The 18,728-nt window shown below is 37.6% G+C and overlaps 2 long non-coding RNA genes and 1 other non-coding gene across 5 annotated transcripts in view; 2 read left to right on the forward strand and 1 right to left on the reverse strand.

Moving 5' to 3' along the window:
- Positions 1–18,728, forward strand: part of LOC134728732 (uncharacterized) — a 186,201-nt gene that overhangs the window by 26,683 nt on the left and 140,790 nt on the right. The window lies entirely within an intron of this gene.
- Positions 292–413, forward strand: LOC112439186 (U6atac minor spliceosomal RNA). Its single transcript, XR_003027484.1, has one exon. It is a non-coding gene; the product is annotated as a U6atac minor spliceosomal RNA (small nuclear RNA).
- On the reverse strand, positions 6,329–15,854 carry LOC117979413 (uncharacterized). The gene is made up of 3 exons (XR_004670216.3): positions 15,763–15,854; positions 15,240–15,463; positions 6,329–9,450 (listed from the first exon to the last, which is right to left on the reverse strand). It is a non-coding gene; the product is annotated as an uncharacterized LOC117979413 (long non-coding RNA).

Raw genomic sequence — 18,728 nt, forward strand, 5'->3', positions numbered from 1 at the left:
ACAAAGGTAGAAGCAGAGATGTAAATTCAAGAAGCTCAGAGACATTATTCTGTGTCCTTTTTACTACTTTCCACAAGTAACAGTCTATATCTCCATGAGTTTTCCTTGTTTTTGGAGTCTGAATTGTGCTTTTAGAGACCCTCACTCTGAGGAGACTAACTCTAAGTTTTATTTATATTCATTAACAAGAACATAAAAGCACCCTACCGAGGACCTCTGAAAACTAAAGTTGAATGCAGTGCTCCACACCCTGCCTCTGTGTGCTTGGTTGCAGTAGTCACTTGTGGTCTAGTTTACTTAATAGCTAGAGAGGTTAGCACCCCCTTTGACAAGGATGGAAGAGTCCCTCAGGCCTGACAAATAAAATAAAAAAATAGCTGTAAAACCAGTAAAGATTGTACTAAATGCTGTCTTGTGAAAAAAATAAAAATAAAAAAAGGATATAAAGAAAAGCCGGAGTATTCTAGCCAGCTGTCTAATTCTGGAAAATCATATAACCTCTCTGGGTCTTGTTTTCTGTGTCTATAAAAGGAACTTGGAATTTTCTGTGATTCTAAGCAGCTGGGCATTAAGCTTATTGACGACCACACCTGTGGCACAAATGTGTTTTGGAATAGTAGTAGGTGCTGAATTTGTCAGAAATTGTTTGAATGAGGAATGGATGGATAGGGCAACTTCTGCCCTTCAAGCCAGAAAAATGTGTTGACTTTTTTCACTTGAAGGCACCTGATTAGTGTATCAGAGACTAAGCCTGCCCTTCTAGCTTTGCCATGGAATCACTCTCACTCTGGGACATGGTTCAGATCATACCACGGAAATAGTAAGGGAGCAGGACTACATTTTTGCCAAGGGGAACCCAGAGCAGTGTTATGCTTCCTTCACTGGGAGGTGGAAAATTCCATTGCAATGAGCAAGACCATCTCTCAATGCACAGGATCCACTTTGAGTCTATTTCCAGGTACCCGCCTTTGTTTGATCAAGTTTGTTAAAGAGCCTCTTCCTTATGATTTGGCTTGCCAGCTAGATCCATCTACAGGGAGAGAAGAAGCTGAAGTATTTTTGTTCCTGTGACAGTTATACCTCACTGTAAATTTTTTAAAAGGAGAGTAGATTGGGCCAGGCGCAGTGGCTCATGCCTGTAATCCTAGCACTTTGGGAGGCTGAGGTAGGTGGATCACGAGGTCAGGAGATTGAGACCATCCTGGCTAACATGGTGAAAACTCCGTCTCTACTAAAAATACAAAAAATTAGCCAGGCATGGTGGCAGGCACCTGTAGTCCCAGCTACTTGGGAGGCTGAGGCAGGAGAATGGCATGAACCCGGGAGGCGGAGCTTGCAGTGAGCCGAGATCACGCCACTGCACTCCAGCCTGGGTGACAGAGCGAGACTCCGTCTCAAAAAAAAAAAAAAAAAAAAAAAAAGGAGTAGATTGTATTAGCATGGAGTGGGAATTTAAAGGGATAGAATGTACTAGAGAAACAGTGAAGGGTAGAGGAGGGGCAGAAAACTGGGCCAAAAGGGCATCACTTTGTAACCCTTAGAGAAATTTCATGGGGCATGGGAATACAAGTTGGAGGTTATTAATATGTCTGTGTTGCTGGTTTGTCCATACACACTTGGTGCAAATATCAACAGTGGATTTGCTTTATAATTAAGGTGGCATTTTGCAATTCACCTGTAATAAAGAATGTGAGTAGTTTATTAAAGATTGGTTTGTATAGTGAATAGTATTTATTGCAAATAAGAAGCACAGTGGACTCACGCAGAATGAGTAATAATCTGTTTAAAAATGGAGCTAGCATGAAATTGCTGAAGACATACCTTGATCGAGCATTATAAAATCTCTTCTTTATGGAAATATCTCTGTATTTATAGATTGACCTACTTCTGTATACTTCTAGTTGGACTTGTACTAATGATGGAAGAACTTGAACGTTTCAAAAGTTGAACAGTTTTACAGCGACTTCTGACAAGATACAAAGCATTTGGTAGTTAAGGGGGGATATATACTTCTTAAAGGTCATTTTTAAATGTATTGAAACTATTAAATAAGTGTGTAGATTATATCCGTCTCTTAAACCCCAAACTAAAAATCTTCAGGAAGCATAAACACAAATTCCCTCAATCAAAAAAAGGCTGCTTAGCAGACTAAGAAGAATATAATTAAAGAAGCCCATTTTAGGCATATATGCAATTATTTTAAGATATGTTTATAATTTGCATATAGTAGCAAGATCGGGTTATTAAGCGTACAACGTACCAACCTTAGTAATCACGTTAACAGAAATAAAATGTCTAGAAACTTTAGAAAGTTGATTAGTAATCTACATTTTGTACTAATTATGGAGGGCACATTATAGCTTATAAATACACAAGATAAAAATCCCAGGTTTCTGAGTGCAAAAAAATAAACTTTCATATATTTTGACAAGCATTGCCTGGTCTGAACTATTTATAATACTTTAGAGTGTACTAGCACTTTTTTGGTAATATAAAAAGTAATAGAATCTTAGTAATATGAAGTCCCACTAGAGATATTTGCTATTAAATTGTTGCTGAGTGTGCTGAGGTTTGGGGGAGAATTATCGAGTTTGCAGATTAGCAAAGCAAGTTCTGGCAATGTTTTAAAATTGAATCAGTGATGCTTTAAAATGGGATATATTTTAAGGATTCACAATAAGAATTTAAAAATAGATGAAAAGATGGGTTTGTTATCATCAAGCAATGTATGTTAATTAGTGTCTATATGCAAACTAATTTTATGTTTGTCTCCAGGTTTAAGTGTATACAACAAGCAAAGGGTTAAGGGTGAGGCAGAGTTCAGGAAAGAATAATTGAAAATGAGAAGTGACATTAATTTTAAATAAGTGCTTTCCCATTTTCTGCTTTCTTTTTAATTTTTAAAAAATCTTTCCCTTTCAACCATTAGCAGAGCTGCAAGCACAGGATGGCCCAATTTTGTGAAATTAGGCTTTTGCTCATGTTTCTAATTCAGAATTGGATGTACTTTAAATGTCCCCCTGAGTGTAGCAGCTGAGAGTCCTCTTCTCTCCTGGGTACTGTAATCTTGGTGGGGTCACTAAAAGGAGGGATATGTCACAGGTAACCTTCTACCACTTGCTATGGGGAAGCTTTCTTTTGTGTTCTTTCAGATTTGAGTAAAGTTGCCAAACATGATAAAACTGCTTGATGATGGCAGAATTGTTAAGTCTACTCTCTTAACCCTGTCCACCAGTTTACCAATGAAAAGGTCAGTGGCATGGAAAGAGAGGAATTCTTTATAGCTGCCAAACAACTGGTTTAATTCACCTGTGTTCCGCCCTAGCAGTACTCGGAGATAGCTACTGGAAGGTCAAGAAATAAATCCTTGTAGTTGGGCAGTCATAATTTTCAACAATCATCTTCAATTTATTTTGAAGCAATTATTTAAACCTGAATTAGTTGTTAAGTCACATATAAGATACGTAGTTAGCTTGTATGGTATAATTATTCAAAGGTAATTTGTAATTAATTATGAAATACCTTTACTAGAAAAATAAGTCCTATATAAATTGAACTAATTTTTATGGTACTAGTAATATTACTATACCTATTAGAGGTGGAGCCTGTATTAACTATTAACATTAATTAGTGTTACACTAATAACATTAACATTAATAAGAATTAATAACATTAATTGTTGTTACAGGATAATTTTAGATTTGCAAGGATCCTGAGAAGTTATCCAATTTAGCTTTTTACCTTCAGAGAGAATTAAGCTAAAGCTCCACCTGTTCCTTGAAAATGATTCCTTCTGCCCTAAACCTTGGAGAAGCTTTTCTTCCTTTGAATTCTGTGCTGTATCTGTGCTGGACATTTGGAATTTAGCATTGATTACTCTGTATTGCAATTTTATGTATGTGTCCTATCTCCTGAACCAAAGTGTCAGACCCTTTCAAATTAAAGACTGGAATTGAACATTTTGGCCCACTTCCCGCATATGCTAAGGCAGTGGTCTATGATGGAAGATGTTCAGTATGCACTGAGGAGATTGATCTAAATTTATCTTGAAAATCATGTTAGTCCTTAACAATCTTCTCTTGGTATTTGATCAACAACTTGAATTAGAAAGTATCAGAGATGTTTGGGACATTAGATATATTCTAATCTAATCCCTGTTTTACAGATCACAAAACTGAGTAAGGGCCAGAGAGCAAAATCAATTGCCTAAGACACATTGCTGGTTAGTCGACAAGAACCCTCTTTTTAGGATGCCATCTGATATTAATACCAATGTGTATGCCCTACATTAGGGTCTAACTTCACAGGTAGACTCTTCTCTCCTTAGGTTTGTTCATTTGAATGAATGAATGGTTCCTTATAAATGTCTGAGGTGCCAGACCAGTGTTCTTTCTTTGTATATTCATAGATTAGCAGCAGCTTATAATGCTGCAGATATATTCTGCTACTAGCCAGTGGCTCTGGAACCTAATTTACAATATCCAGGTATTCTGTATTTCCTTGAACATGTGATTTTTTTCCCTTTGAGTTCTATGTTTTTTGGATTGCTCATGGTGGAAGGTTTGGGACATAAATCATCATCATTTGCTACTGATCCAATTTGGGAAAACTAGGTCAGTGAATTGTACATCTGTATTAGTTGCTGTGGAAGGACCATTTTAAGCATTCTCAGACATGTAGCTAAGCAAGTCTGGGGCTCTCTGACATTACATAATTTCTCTGCTAAACCAAAGATCTCATTGAGTTTGCTGTTCAGCCATGTCTTATGTTGGATTAGGGGTATATTTGTTCAAAGCTCAGTTTCATCATTTGTCCAGCTTCACAGTATTTCCCCAGATAGGGAGGCTGCCTTCCAGGCTTGGCTGGTTTTTCCTATATTGCTGGGAGAGTTTTCAGTGAATGAATACAATGTAGAGTTTTCATTTGTCACCATGTTATCTCATTTCTAATTTTTGTTCAAGTTATTTTAAGGAAAAGCACCACCCAGTTTCTCTGGCCAACTTTTAAAAAAAGATGCAAAGATTTTCTCAGCATGAATAATAGCAACAAGCACATGATGGTCTAAGCTTTTGAACTCTCAGACAGCTGGAGTGCCCAGAATCGGAGTGATTTTCTTCAACCACTTTAGTGCACTGTGAGTGTGTGATCGGAGTAGAGTGTGTGATCTTAAACAGTCCTGGTGTCGTGTGGGGAGTTTCCATTCCTTCACTAAATAGACTTCCTGGTTTGAAATTAGCGTCTCATCATGACAAACAGGACCATGTACAGGGAGGTCAGCAGAGGCCTTTCCTGTCATTTGAAACATGCACTTGGTTTTGCTTCCCCTAACCCCAGTGCCTTGGAATGCTGTTTGAATCTGGGGATCAAGTGATTCTAAAGTCTCTCCAGGAAAGGAGAATTCAATGAAGCATTCAGCAGCAAAAACTTGGTTAAAAGTGCAGCCTGTGTCAGCATAGGAATGAATTAGAAACAGACTGTGAAAACCTCACCTGTGATCAGTATCACACCCAGAAAGTTGGAGACATCAGGAGGAGATGTTCTGTGTTTTCACTACCTTGTTGCAGGCAGTCATGAGAGTGATAGGAGGTCACTGTGACTTGTAGTTGTAGGTCCCATTTACTTTCAGGAGAGCAGGCTGAGAGGCTAAGTTCTGTGGTCCATTGATTATTTTACCTTGGCTTTTCATAACCTGGCAGTTTCCAAAAATAGTTTGAGGACTAACAGAATTGCTAACTCCCTCCCACCTCACTCCTGTAAAGACGGTGAACACAACCAGTCTCTTTTTTCCTTTGTTTCATACAAGAAGGGAAATTTTTATACTATAATATGAGAAGACTATAATCTAAAAATAAAATCTTTCTTAAGAAAATTTCCTCATTTTGCTCTGGACCTGTGAAAATGTTTGCACAGACCTGCCTTTGGGAAATCACTTCTCTAGGATGAGCAACATTATGAAATTCCCTCTGTATGGCCGTAGCATAGCTTTGTTCCTAGCTCCGGCTAACTTTCTTTGTGCCTGATGCTTTTTAAAGAATTCTGGTTGAATGTCACTTAGTACTGGCTGGAACCTTGTTCGGTAGTTTTGGTAGATGCTGTTGGTATTATCATAATTCATTCATTCACTTCCTTATTTAACAAACTGCCAGATCCAGGCTATGTACTGAAGAGATAAAACAAAATAAACTCACTATTCTCAAGGAGCTTGAAACTCCTTTTCAAGAATCTTATTTAAAAATTTTTAAAAGTCTCTCTTTGTGCCATGAGGGCTTGTATAGAACACAAGCAGAAGTTGTGAAATGAGTATTTATCTATAGATCCTAAATAAAGGTTTATTGGAGAATTCTCTCTCTACCTCTTGTTTTCTCTGTACTATTCAAAGAAACCTTGTTTCTGATAAGGTAAAGTAGAAGTTAACTAGATAAAGTTCTGACAATGAAATTTAAATTACAGGTTCTAGTGTGATTTTGGCACATCAAAACCCAAAGAACATTTAGAATGCGCCTAGCCCATGGAATCTATTCCTTTGATCTACTCAGCTCACCAAGATGATTGTTCAGCCCTCTCCCACTTTCTCTCAAAATATCTCAACCACTAACAGCAGCAACAATAAATAAAAAGGAAAGGAGGAAAGAAGAAAAATCTCCTTAGGGGCATAAATTATTTTCATTTGCTTTCTGCAATGACAAAATTAAGAAAACACCAAATAGCTACATTACTTTGCATTGGGTAAACCTCCAGCCTTCAATTGCTAGGTAACATTTCTTGCAGCTGATGAGGCTAAGAAACTAGTTTTGCTTTGAATAGATTGGTGTGTATTCAGAATCCTACTCAGTGAAATCCAGTTGTTTGTAAGCTTAAAATTGAAAGGCTTTGTATGCTTTTCTTTGAAATCAGGACCCATTTCAAAGGCTTATTACTCACTGGATAAATTGCTGGTTCACAGTTCCAAACCAAAATCAAAGGGGACTGCAGGCAACTTTGACACTGTCAAGTACCTGGAACTGTGCTGCTATGTGATGAACATTAAGTAAATGTTTGCTTAATGAATGAATGCGTGGACTCAATTAATGATCATATCAGCTTGCATTTGTATATTGCTTTATAATTTGTAAAGTGATTTCACATTTATATTCACTATAACACTTTGAATAAAGAAGAAATTAACTTCACATGTTGGATTCTGCTTTAAAGCTTTAAAGCCACTGATACGTCGTTGGCTTAACGTGAATATTAATTATTTAACTAATAAAGTAAAAATAAGCTAGGGATCAAAACAGTGGTTTAAAAGATTATGCTACTATTATTTTTATACAATCTGGGGCAGAGTTGATCCTTAAACCAGAATTCCACCTCCAATGAATGTTTACTGTTGTGTGATTGTGGGTGTGTGTGTGTGTGCGTAAACACAGGCATGTATACTGTAGCTTTTCTGTTTTCCCCAGAAATGTAACCCAAAAATCTAGAGAGAAACAATCAAATATTTATACCAGAGCTTTGGTGCAAGTAGCTGAGATACCAGCCACTGACCCAGCTGGGCAGTAGCCTTTTATTTTTTCCTTATTTGGAGCCATGGCCTTGACCTGGCTGAATGTCAGTAAAAGTAGTGTTAGGCAATGCTCCCAGATAATTCATCTAAGGACCCCAAAGCTGGCCCTTCCATACAACTCTTCTTCTTTGCAAAGGCTATAGATCACAGAAAGGCTTCCTTGAGAAATGAGAGGCAAAACAAATCAAATCAAAACACAAAACAGATAGCAACTCTCTTTGGGTTCCTGGACACCCCAGCTCTCAATTTTGTTTCAAGAGCTCAGACATCAGTCCTGATCATAAATTGCTGTAAATTCTAAGATTTCTCATAGAAAACAGTAGTTTGGCTACCTTAGATAAGTATTACATGAGGCTTGGTGAATGTTGAATTAGTAGTAAATTACTGAATTCCTTGTTTTTCTTGTCGTTCTTGTTGTTGTTTATTTGTTTTCTTGGATAGCTTTATTTGTTAAATATACAGTAAAATGGTGTTATAATGAATTCACAGAGAGATTACAAAAAAAAAAGGTTCCTGCATAAATTGCCAGGTATAGTGAGTCATGCCTGTAATCCCAGCACTTTGGGAAGCTGAGGTGGGAGGATTGCTTGAGCCTAGGAGTTCAAGACCAGCCTGGGCAACATAGGGAGACCCTGTCTCAAAAAATTAAAAAAAAAAAAAAAGCTGGGCATGGTGGTACACCTGTGGTCCCAGCTACTAAAGAGGCTGAGGCCTATCCAAAAAAAAAAGCCTAAGTTCTTGAGAAGATGTGTTCCTATTTGTGTTCATGTACCTTTTAATTCCTGCCTCAGATTCCCTGAGTTCACAATCTTGAAGTATCCCCAGGCCCAGGCCACAGTCAAGCTCCTCAGGATCTTATTGTCTCAAGCTTAAATGCAAAGGAGACTAAAAATAAAAGATTGAAAGAGAACTAGAAGCCAGGCGGTAGTCAGCGAAAAAACATTTGGACTTCCTAGAGACCTTTGTTTATCAACATGCTCATGAAACTTGCAAAGAAAGTCATTTTAAAGCTCATATCAAGAGGGACTGTGATTTAGTAGGAGCAAAGTATAGAAGCAGGGGAGTTGGCATTCAGGTTCCTGTTCTGCTGCCTAATAACTGAGTACCATTAAACAAATCACTTAATCCCTTTGAGCCTCAGTTTCCTTTTATGGAAATAGGTATGCTCATACGACATCACAGGTTTTGTGAAGACAAGATGAAATAATTACAGGAAAAGTCTTTATAAAGTGATGTCAAAACAGGTGCTATTACCAGTGGTAATACTTTTATAACAGTATGTTTTTTATTATAAAAATAATTTTTATTGCAGAAAAATTTTACAATTATGTGAGTTGTAATGTGCTGACCACACAACTGAGGGATTCTGCAGTATCTGCAGATCCTTAAATGTCTAAAGCATCTGCCTGATGTTGCTGGGATTTGCTGCCATGCCTGTTTAGAAACTCTGTTTTGGAGCTCTGGGTCACTACAGACTGCCCATAGTGCTTACATTCCAGGGGCCACTTAAAGAGATTGCACCGAAAGATTCCTTAGAAGTAACCCTGCCAGCAAAATTCCAGATGCCTGTAAAATCTATGGCACAGCCTGTGTGCTGGAAAGAGACCACTGGGATGGAAATCAGGGGACAGAGCCTTAGTGTTAATCCTCTGTTAACTCTTCGTGGTCCTGGACCTCAGTTTTCTCATCTGCAAAATGACCAGTTTGAACTAGATATTCTTTGAGGTAGATTCCAGGTGCAGCGTTTATAAGTCTTTGCTCAGTCTGTTGTTTCAGTGGGCTCTTCAAGCACCAACAGGGGCCAATCAGGAAGGTAGGACCTGCCTGATGTCAACTCAGGGCACGTCCCACAATATTTCCAGGTGTCTTCAGGAATATGGAGCACCACTGTCACCCCGTGTCACCTGTAAGATGGGAGAAGGGAACCCAGTCAATAAAGATTATGAGGAGGGCTGGGCGCGGAGGCTTACGCCTGTAATCCCAGCACTTTGGGAGGCCGAGGTGGGCAGATCACTGGGTCAGGAGTTTGAGACCAGCCTGGCCAAAATGGTGAAACCCCCATCTCTACTACAAATACAAAAATTAGCTGGGCATGGTGGTGGGCGCCTGTAATCCCAGCTACTTGGGAGGCTCAGGAAGGAGATTCGCTTGAACCTGGGAGGTAGAGGTTGCAGTGAGCAGGAGTTGCAGTGAGCCGAGATCGCACCATTGCACTCCAGCATGGGCAACAAGAGCAAAACTCCATCTCAAAAAAAAAAAAAAAAAAGATGTTGAGGAAACTGTTGCCCAGTTTCAAATGTCTCCATTTTTCTCATTTCCCTGGGTGGATGGGAAGAAAACCATAAATATGTCTAGGAAACCAGAAATATGAATTGGTTACAGATTTTTTTCTCTAAGAGGATAATTAGATAGATTGAATGTAAAATATAGTACTAAATGGGTAGGGGTACCATAGAGAAGCATCTGTTGGGAAGGACCAGAATTGCTTTTGTGTCTAACGAGAATAGAAATATGTTTCAGGGCATTTGAATGTTGCTTCAGAAAATAGGTTTCAGCCTATATGAAGCCCTTGGAGTGTTCAGGAATGAAAAGTTCTTCAATGGAGTGTCTAAATGCTAACATACAGATTTAATGTTGGGGTTTTTCAACTCACAATCAGCACCAGTCTTGACACTGATTAAAGCAAACGTTTATAGGGGATTTGGACTTTGCCAGTATTTGCCCAGTCAGGGCAATTTATTGAACTTTTGGGTCAGCTTTTGTAATAACACAATAAGGAATAAAATCTTGTTCTCTTAAACTTGTCATCAAGAATATTTGCTCTCAGAATGTTGTGTGAAATATTAAAATGTGATCCATTATTAAAATAAAATGGTTTTGCTTTCACTTTACTGTGAGAACAGTATATATCAAGCTCTGAAAGACTTGAGCGCTAAAAAACAAGGGGTGATTAAAAATGAATTCTTAAAAGCATAAGAAATCTAAAAAGTGGATTTCTTTAGAACGTAATGAAATGTAGGTTGAAAAGGTAACTTGCCAAAGTGACACTGCTCTTATTACTGGAAGAGACTTCCTGGGTGAATCAGTAATATATGATTTTAAAAAAATTAAAGGGAGGCTGACGTACTGACGTTAAATTCCACACAAATATTCTGGTTATTGAATAGTAATTTATTGTAGTTTTACTGGAAATTTTCTCCTCTTAGTTCTTAAAAGGTTTTCCAGGCTCAATTAGCACCTTTACTCCTAATAATCAATATTGATTTTACTGTATTCATTTTAGATTTTAAAAATTTTGCCTGAAACTCAAATCTTAACTATTTTTAAAGTAACATATTTCATTAAAAAAAAATCAGGCTTACCGGGTAGGCCTTCATTGCAATCTGAAAAATGATACATTTTCATTTATTTGAGGTGGGATCTTAAATTCAGAGAAGTAGTTACAGTTCTGGGTAATATGAGCTCTCGTTGGATTTAGAACTGTTGACAAGATGTTAATCGAGAATATGTGCATCATTTTCCAGTATCTTCTTAAAATTGAGTGGTTAATTTTAATAATATTGCAGCTTCTGTTTTTAACCTGCCTATTCATCTCTGTACTTCAGTATACTCAATGTTTCTAGGAGCTGATTATGTTGGTTTCACAGGGCACATTGCCTGACGGGGGACCATGGAGGTGGCCCCCAATGTGTTATGATATGTTCTCATGGGGAGAGTGAGCGACAGTCAGGGGTGATTCCTGTTCATTCAGTGTGCTGTGAAGTGAGCCGGAATTACCTGCTTTTCTACATTACTCACTTTTCCCCTCAAATGACAAGCTTTCTCCGACAACATGGGACCCATTGCATCTGGAAAACACACACTTCACCCAAACCCTTCCATTAACTCCTGTAAATTGTTTTGTGTAAATGTTTCCTGTGATTTTTCATGCAGCATTCAATTTCATCTTCTTTTGAAATTGAAAAGATCAGTTTTGTGGTTGTTTTTAGCATTCACTAGTAGAAAATTAAAAAGATTTCTAAGGACTACCTTTTCCAGTCACACATTTTACCAACATTTGAGCTACTGCCTTGGGTTGGCCAGGAAATGTCTGCCGCCACATTAGCGATGTGATAATGGGCTTCACATATCACCTGGACATTAATAGAATGAAATCACTTACTGCTCCTGAAAGCAGCTTTGTTCTCAGCGCGTGTCCTGAAGGCACTGCATGAGCACAATGGACCTTCTATCACAGAGGTGAAAGTCAGAAATAACCTAAACCCATCTTTATCTCGGGTGTGTGTGTGTGTGTGTGTGTGTGTGTACGTGTGTGTGTGTTTCATCTTTATTTAATGAGTCCACTGATATTTGATGGAAATGACCAAAATTCAGCTAGTTGCATAAAGTATTTCTGGGTCTCCAATCTGCTCTGATCTGTGACATGCAAAACTTCTAATGACTGGGGACCCCTAACTCAGCTGCAATAGCCCATCAAAGGTGCAACTTTATTCTCTCATAACAGCTTTGTAATGTGATCAGCAGACATATCTGTTAACTTTTCCCTGAGCTGTGCAGATGTGGCTATAAAAGAGGCACTATGCCGTTGTGTCTTTCCTACTTTCCTTCAGAAATGAATTTGCTTTTTGATTATGGCAGAATGGCTGCCATATAAATTTTCTGTGTAAATTTTTCCTTATAAATTAAGTGCACATCCACTTAAAGCCCAACCTATGAAAATTGGGAACTACAAAATAAGAATGATTCAGAATTATTATTAGCTTTATAGAAATGCTCTTTGCTTTGCAAAGGTATTTGCCATAGAATTCTATAAATAAAAGGCATCTTTTGTGCATTTATGTCATTCTTCAATTAATCAAAATTAGTATTTTTCTGATAGATACCTGTTACATAAAGTAAAACATGGACATTATTAAATAGTTAGCCTTGTGATTTGTGTGTGTGTGTGTGTCTCTGTGTGTGTGTGTGTGTGTGTGTGGTTTTAATGAGTGGAGAGTTTAATAGGCAAGAAAGATGGGAGAAGGCAGAAGATAGAAGCTCCCCCGTTCAGAGACAGAGGGAGCGGGGCTCCAAAGTCGAGAGAGGGAACCTGGATTTTTTTTGGTTTTGGGAAAAAGTGTAAACTGGGAGTTGATTTGCCATATGATAGGTTTATTTAAAACTTGGACACACATTTTAACTGAAAAAAAAAATCAGGCTTTGAATTATTTTTTACAAAAATAAAAGGTATGGTTTCTAAATTTTAGTTTTGAGTTTTTAACCTATTTCTCCTCTGAGGAATATGGGCTTGTGACTAGCATACATTCTTCATATCACATTCAAAGTCAAATCTGGTTTTTCTAGCAATCACATGGATAGGCGTAAACAGATAAATAGTCACCGCACTCCATTGACTGCCATGGCTCATTTTTCATCTTTTGAAATAAAAGCCCAAGAGAATTTTTGTCAGGCTAAATTGGAGATTAAAAAAAAGGTTCTGTTTTGAAGTAGATACTTTGAACATGGCAGATTTGTGAGAAATTTTCTTTTGCCTTTGATGCCTTTTAAGATCTAGAAGGCTCTACAAAATTAGAATTTTGGTTACAGAAAGAGTGTTCATCTAATCCTAAATTAAAGAACTGCTTTTGAGCCAGGGCTGGAGTTGTTTTGGCTTTTGTAATTTCAGATATATTATCAAGTTTAACACTAAATTTAAACATTATAAATTAGTTGACTTTTCCCTTAATTAGCCACAGCTATGTTCCCATAGAAAAACTGAAAATATGAAGTTAGGTTTTCCTCTAAAGGAGTCTAATTACATTATTATCTGAAATAATACCTCCTTAATGATTCTTTGAACAGTACTCCCTATGTTTTCTTCCACTATGCAGACTTTTCATAAATAACAGTCTACATCAAGACAAACAGTACATTCAGCAAGCTGAAGAAAGCAAATGAACCAACCCTCTGTATTCATAACATGCTTCTGGACCCCTTTAATGTGGAATTCACAATAGATGTATACAGTGTTCATTGGAGTATTTTAATATTTTTTCATACAATACTATCCATCAAAAATCCAAAGAAGGCAAATTACTCACAAGGAAGAATCTGAAGAAGCCCAGAAATACTGAGCTATGTAGGATGACATCATGAGGCTAAAATATGCAGCAAATACTAACAATAATACTACTAGCTACTAATAAAGCAAATACAATCACCAGATCAGTGATTGTATTAAAAATGGGCCTTCTCATTTAAGGCCAAACAAACAAACAAAAAAAGACCCTATCCATTCTGACCTATCTTCCTTATTCAAAACGAAACAATGCTTCTAGAAAATCCCTCTAGACATTTTAAATCCCACATAAGATATCCCGGAATAAAAGAGCATTACGTGGACTTCTGGATGGCACAGCTACAGAATTATTATCCATTGCATTATAAGGAATGACTTCCCCCCTAGTCCAGGGTTCATTTTTTCCCCCATAATCAATGTTTAACTCATCCTAACAGTTTAGTGAGGCCAGATGTGTCAGTTTTACTTTTCCAAAGGAATTCTGTTCAGGGAATTACATTGAACATGGTGACATGCATTGCTTTTTAATACAAGTTTCTTTATTTCTGAAATTCAATTTTATTCTATATTTATGCATTTCTTTAAGGACTACTTGAGTTCACTAAAAGATAAATAAATAAAAATGCTTATACGTGCTACATGCCATGGACCTGTGGGCATAAATAACACAATGTGAATGCAGATAGACATCCTTTTCCCATTTGTTTCCATTCTCGGTGCCAACTTTGGTTCAATAAACAATGACTTTCAACTTGGTATGAAGGAAGCATCTAGTACGTAATGCACAGAGCTGTGCCCCTCCAAAGAATGAAACCCTTCAGAATGGCTAAGGGTGAGAATAGAACCGAAGCTGATGAGAGCAGAATACAAAACACGAGCAGTTTCAAATTCACCTGAGGGGACAGCAGTAACTATGGCTGAGTCAGGGAAATATTTTCAAGCAGAGTTTTGCTGATCACTTTTACACCCATGAGCAGTAATCAGTCTAGATGATATTTATGAAATGAGCATTGAAATGGTCACAGAATTGAGCAAGAGCTGAGATTGGCTGATTGATTCCTTATGGCATATGTTCCTTAGCTTCTCCAGCAAGAAAATGGAAGCATTAATTCTTTCCATATCTCTCAAAAGCATGTTTCAAGGATTAAAGAATTCAGAGTGGCAAAGGATCAAATTACCATTTATGTAGGACTCTTTCTAACCAGCAGGGCATCATGTAGTACACTGGAAGAGCTTATTTATTGAATCCGCAATTGAATTGGCTTCAGAGAGTTAATACAACATCCAAGGTGACAAATTTACTCACTACAAATGAATTGCATTAGTTCCATTATTTGTAAAGCACTTTACCATCTGGGAAGAAAGTTGTAGTATAAATTCCATTCTTTTCAGTATCTTGGCTAAGGAGGTTCCAAAGAAACTGGCTCAACATTTTATGAGCCAGAAAAGTGAGGTTTTTTTCTTCTATTAATTTGCTAAGTGTTCTCTGCCCCATGGTTTTAACACAGGAAAGACGGCAGGTGGCAGAGGGTGCTGGCAAAGGAAAAGAGGTGGTTTTGCAAATTTGGAGTTGATTCTGGCTCAAAACAGGGATGCCGACTTAACAATCAGAAGAATCATTTAGTTGAGACTTACCTCCAGAACAGAGAGCATCTCAAAATTTTAGCAGATTCAGCATAGTCTCAGAGTTCCAAAATCTTAGGTTCCTTTCCTCAAAGCATTCCAGAGACAATATTATGTAATGTCAGGTACATATACTTGGAATTCCAGTGATCTGAGTTTGAGCCACAGTGCCCTCATTGTTCACTGTTTGACTTCAGCCAAATTAATTTTACCTCTCTGAGCCTCAGTGATATTCCCTGTAAAATGGGAATAAGAATGGTATCATGTTAGAGGGTTATGGTAAGATAAAATATGATAATGCACGTAAGGCTTCTAGCATGGTGCTTGTGCATTGTAAACCCTCACCAAGTGTTCACTCTTATTGCTGTCATCAAAAGTGTGACCCCAAGTGTCCGCTTCACTAAAAACAGTGCCCAGAGTGGTCTGGGAGAGTCCAGTAGACAATAATTCAACTCCCTGACACGTAAATAGTGGAGTATCGATATTTTTGTTGGCTCCCATCGACACATCCTGCCCGTTAATTTTGAGCACTGACCTGTACCCATTCATCCATTCATTCAGAGAGCACTGAGTTAGGGCCTCTGTGGGCAGGTCCTGTGCTAGTCCATTGAAAAAGGGAAGGGAGATCCCCTGTTTTTGGAAACATGAAAATACATAGAATTACTTTTAAAACAACAGGAAGCATATTTATGCATACAGATGAACTAGTAATGATTTGATTGTTTGATCATAGCTAACACTTATTGAGATCTCATCAAAGGCTAGAGCCACTGTGTTAAGAGCTTTATGTAAATTATGCCATTTGATCCTTAGAAGGATCCTGAAAGACCTAAAAGACACTTATTATTATTCTAAGCTTCGAACCCAAGAATTCTAACTCCAGAGTCCGTATTCTTGACTACTACTCTAAACTGCCATCCTAAGACAATATAGATTGCTAACCCATTCAGTATTGGGTTAAACTGGTACTCAATAATCTGGTACCTAAAGTACTAGATGCTCTTCTGGTATAGCCTGTCCTCCTTGAAGACTTAGACCTTATACTTTGCCACCATGCTGTATTGATCAAACACAGTTGCAACTGCATTTATTAGCAGTTATAACCCTGTACATTTTTATCTGCAATTTCCAGTGAATCAAGAGGCATTATATGTTTTGTTATTTAGACCTCATGTTTCACCAACAAGACCACAGGGTTCTTGTTTATGTAATCCTAACTGGGAAGTCACTACTATCTCCATTTTGCTGCTAAAGAAGCTGAGCCTTGGATAGAACCACTCCACTGATGAGCAAAATCAAGTATAGCTTGAACTCAGGTCTTTGACCCAAATAAATTATGAAATCATAGTTCGTCTTTTAAAATTGGATAATGCATTTTATGCAACCAAAGCAAAAGTGACTTTAAATTTGATGACTGAGCCATTGCATCATCCCTCTGTAGCCAGCTCATTTCTTGTTCATTCAGTCAAGATCACTGAGCTCCTCCCAAGTACTAAGCATTGTCAGGAAGGCAAAAATAAATCAGACACAGAGTCTGAGTGCAAAGAACTTATTTGAAAGAGGAAATGAGGATCTTCAATTAAAGACAAAATAAATAAATATATAGTAGAGGCCATAAAAGAGAAATCGAAGTTCAGGGCATTAAGGGAGTCTTTGCAGCTAGCTGACTTGTAGGCCCTATCAAAGTGGTAGCTGTCTTAAGAGGGGAGGGCATTCATGTCAAAGAAGTAATAGGCTGGTTTACTCAAATAAGGAGCTGATTAGGTAACTAAAGGGAAGGAGAAGCTAAAAAGTACAATTTGGCACAAAATTGAGCATTGTTGTCTATTAATTTTATCTTTTCTACCAGTTGTTTTGTTTTCACAGATACAGTATGAAATATTTTTTGAACTCAAATGAAAGGTTTCACACACCAGATGAAAACATATAAAGTTCATATTTTCAGTTTTTTCATATTTAGCATTTCATTTATTTTAGAGCTCTTTCGTGCTGTTCACCTACTGCATTGAAAATAACTCTGTAACACACTTACGCACTTTCCCTTTAAGAAAAGATTCCAGCCCTGTTTTTCAGATGGTCATTCAGTGATACAAACCTGTAGGACTGAGATAAATTGCTCCTGGAAACATTTTCCTCTTGGAAAATCACAGATGAGACTAAATGAGACATTTTATATATATAGTAGCAAACAGTCATAGGTACATTTCATTTTGAAAGTCCCATCTGTCTTGTAACCCAAACAGGTTTTGACACTGCAGAGTGATCGCAGTACTTCAGGACATGCGAAACACTAGGAATGTTCAGGACAGGATGCCAAAGAACTTGATACATTTTTATCATTTGGATATTTTTAAAAAAGCAAAAATATAATTAAAACTCTAGTTGTATCTCTTGATCTGTGTGACCACTGTATTTTGCAACATATAGCTTGAATACCCCAGCCCTGCATTTAAGTACAACTGCAGTTTTTACAACAAAAGAGAACCAGTAAGTCTTTTTCCAGGATTAGGATTTTAGTTGATATCATTATAGCTAAAAGTTTGAACATGATGGGAATAATGACTGGTGTTTTTCAGCAAGTTATTATTCATTCTACATCTTTCTCTCAGCTATGTGCTCAAGTCCACAGTGTCTGTAATATTTAAATTAATAATGCAAATTTAACTATTGCCATTAAAGCAAAGAGCTAATTAGGTCCCTGCTTGCTGACTGGCAGTATGATGCAATGACTAAAATGATTTGAGTTGATAGCTAACATTGCCAGGAAAATGTGAATTGAGTTCGCCTGAGATTAAACAACCTCTAAGACTCCAAAGGAGGGGAAAATAAAAAGTGACTCATCCCATTTTTCTAAATAAAAAAAAATCCACGAAGAGACACAAATAGCTCATCAAGCAGCTGAGAGCAAGGTTTCTGAGATGTTGTGCAATTATTTTTTGCCTTTCATTTAATGGTGTTTCTTCCAAACACTCTGTGAAGAGGCAATTTTTCTCAGGCATCCGTTAGAATGTGTGCCTTCTTCCATAGTTTTCACATTCTAAGCCAGCAAGGCAAGGCAAGCAAGCTGAACTTTATCTGTTTTATAAACACCTCTTCTTCTAACTAAGCCCTAACAGGAGAGAAAGAGAGAGAAGGAGGAGGAGGAAGAGAGGGAGGGAGGTAAGGAAGGAGAGAGGCAGGCAAAGAAAAAGCGAGCAAGCTAAATGGCGTTTCTGTCTGCCATTATTCTCATTTCAGAAAAACAACCCCAAAATAGATTAGATAGAAGACACGGAGAGAAAAATAGTGCTTATTTCAAATTCAGGTAGGTTAAATCTGTCCGGGAATTTCTAGAAGCAGAAAAATAGTGCAAAAGACATAAGGACATATTCCATTTAATAGAGTAAAACTTTTGATGATTGTCAGATACAAAGTAGAGGCTTTCTTATACTGGAAGCAGTATGGGCTTGCTTGCTGCTACACACTGGCTCAGGGGTAGTTGCTTCTAGAACATGGAGCAGC

This window comes from Pan paniscus, chromosome 13, assembly GCF_029289425.2.
Source record: "Pan paniscus chromosome 13, NHGRI_mPanPan1-v2.0_pri, whole genome shotgun sequence".
NCBI classification, from domain to species: domain Eukaryota; kingdom Metazoa; phylum Chordata; class Mammalia; order Primates; family Hominidae; genus Pan; species Pan paniscus.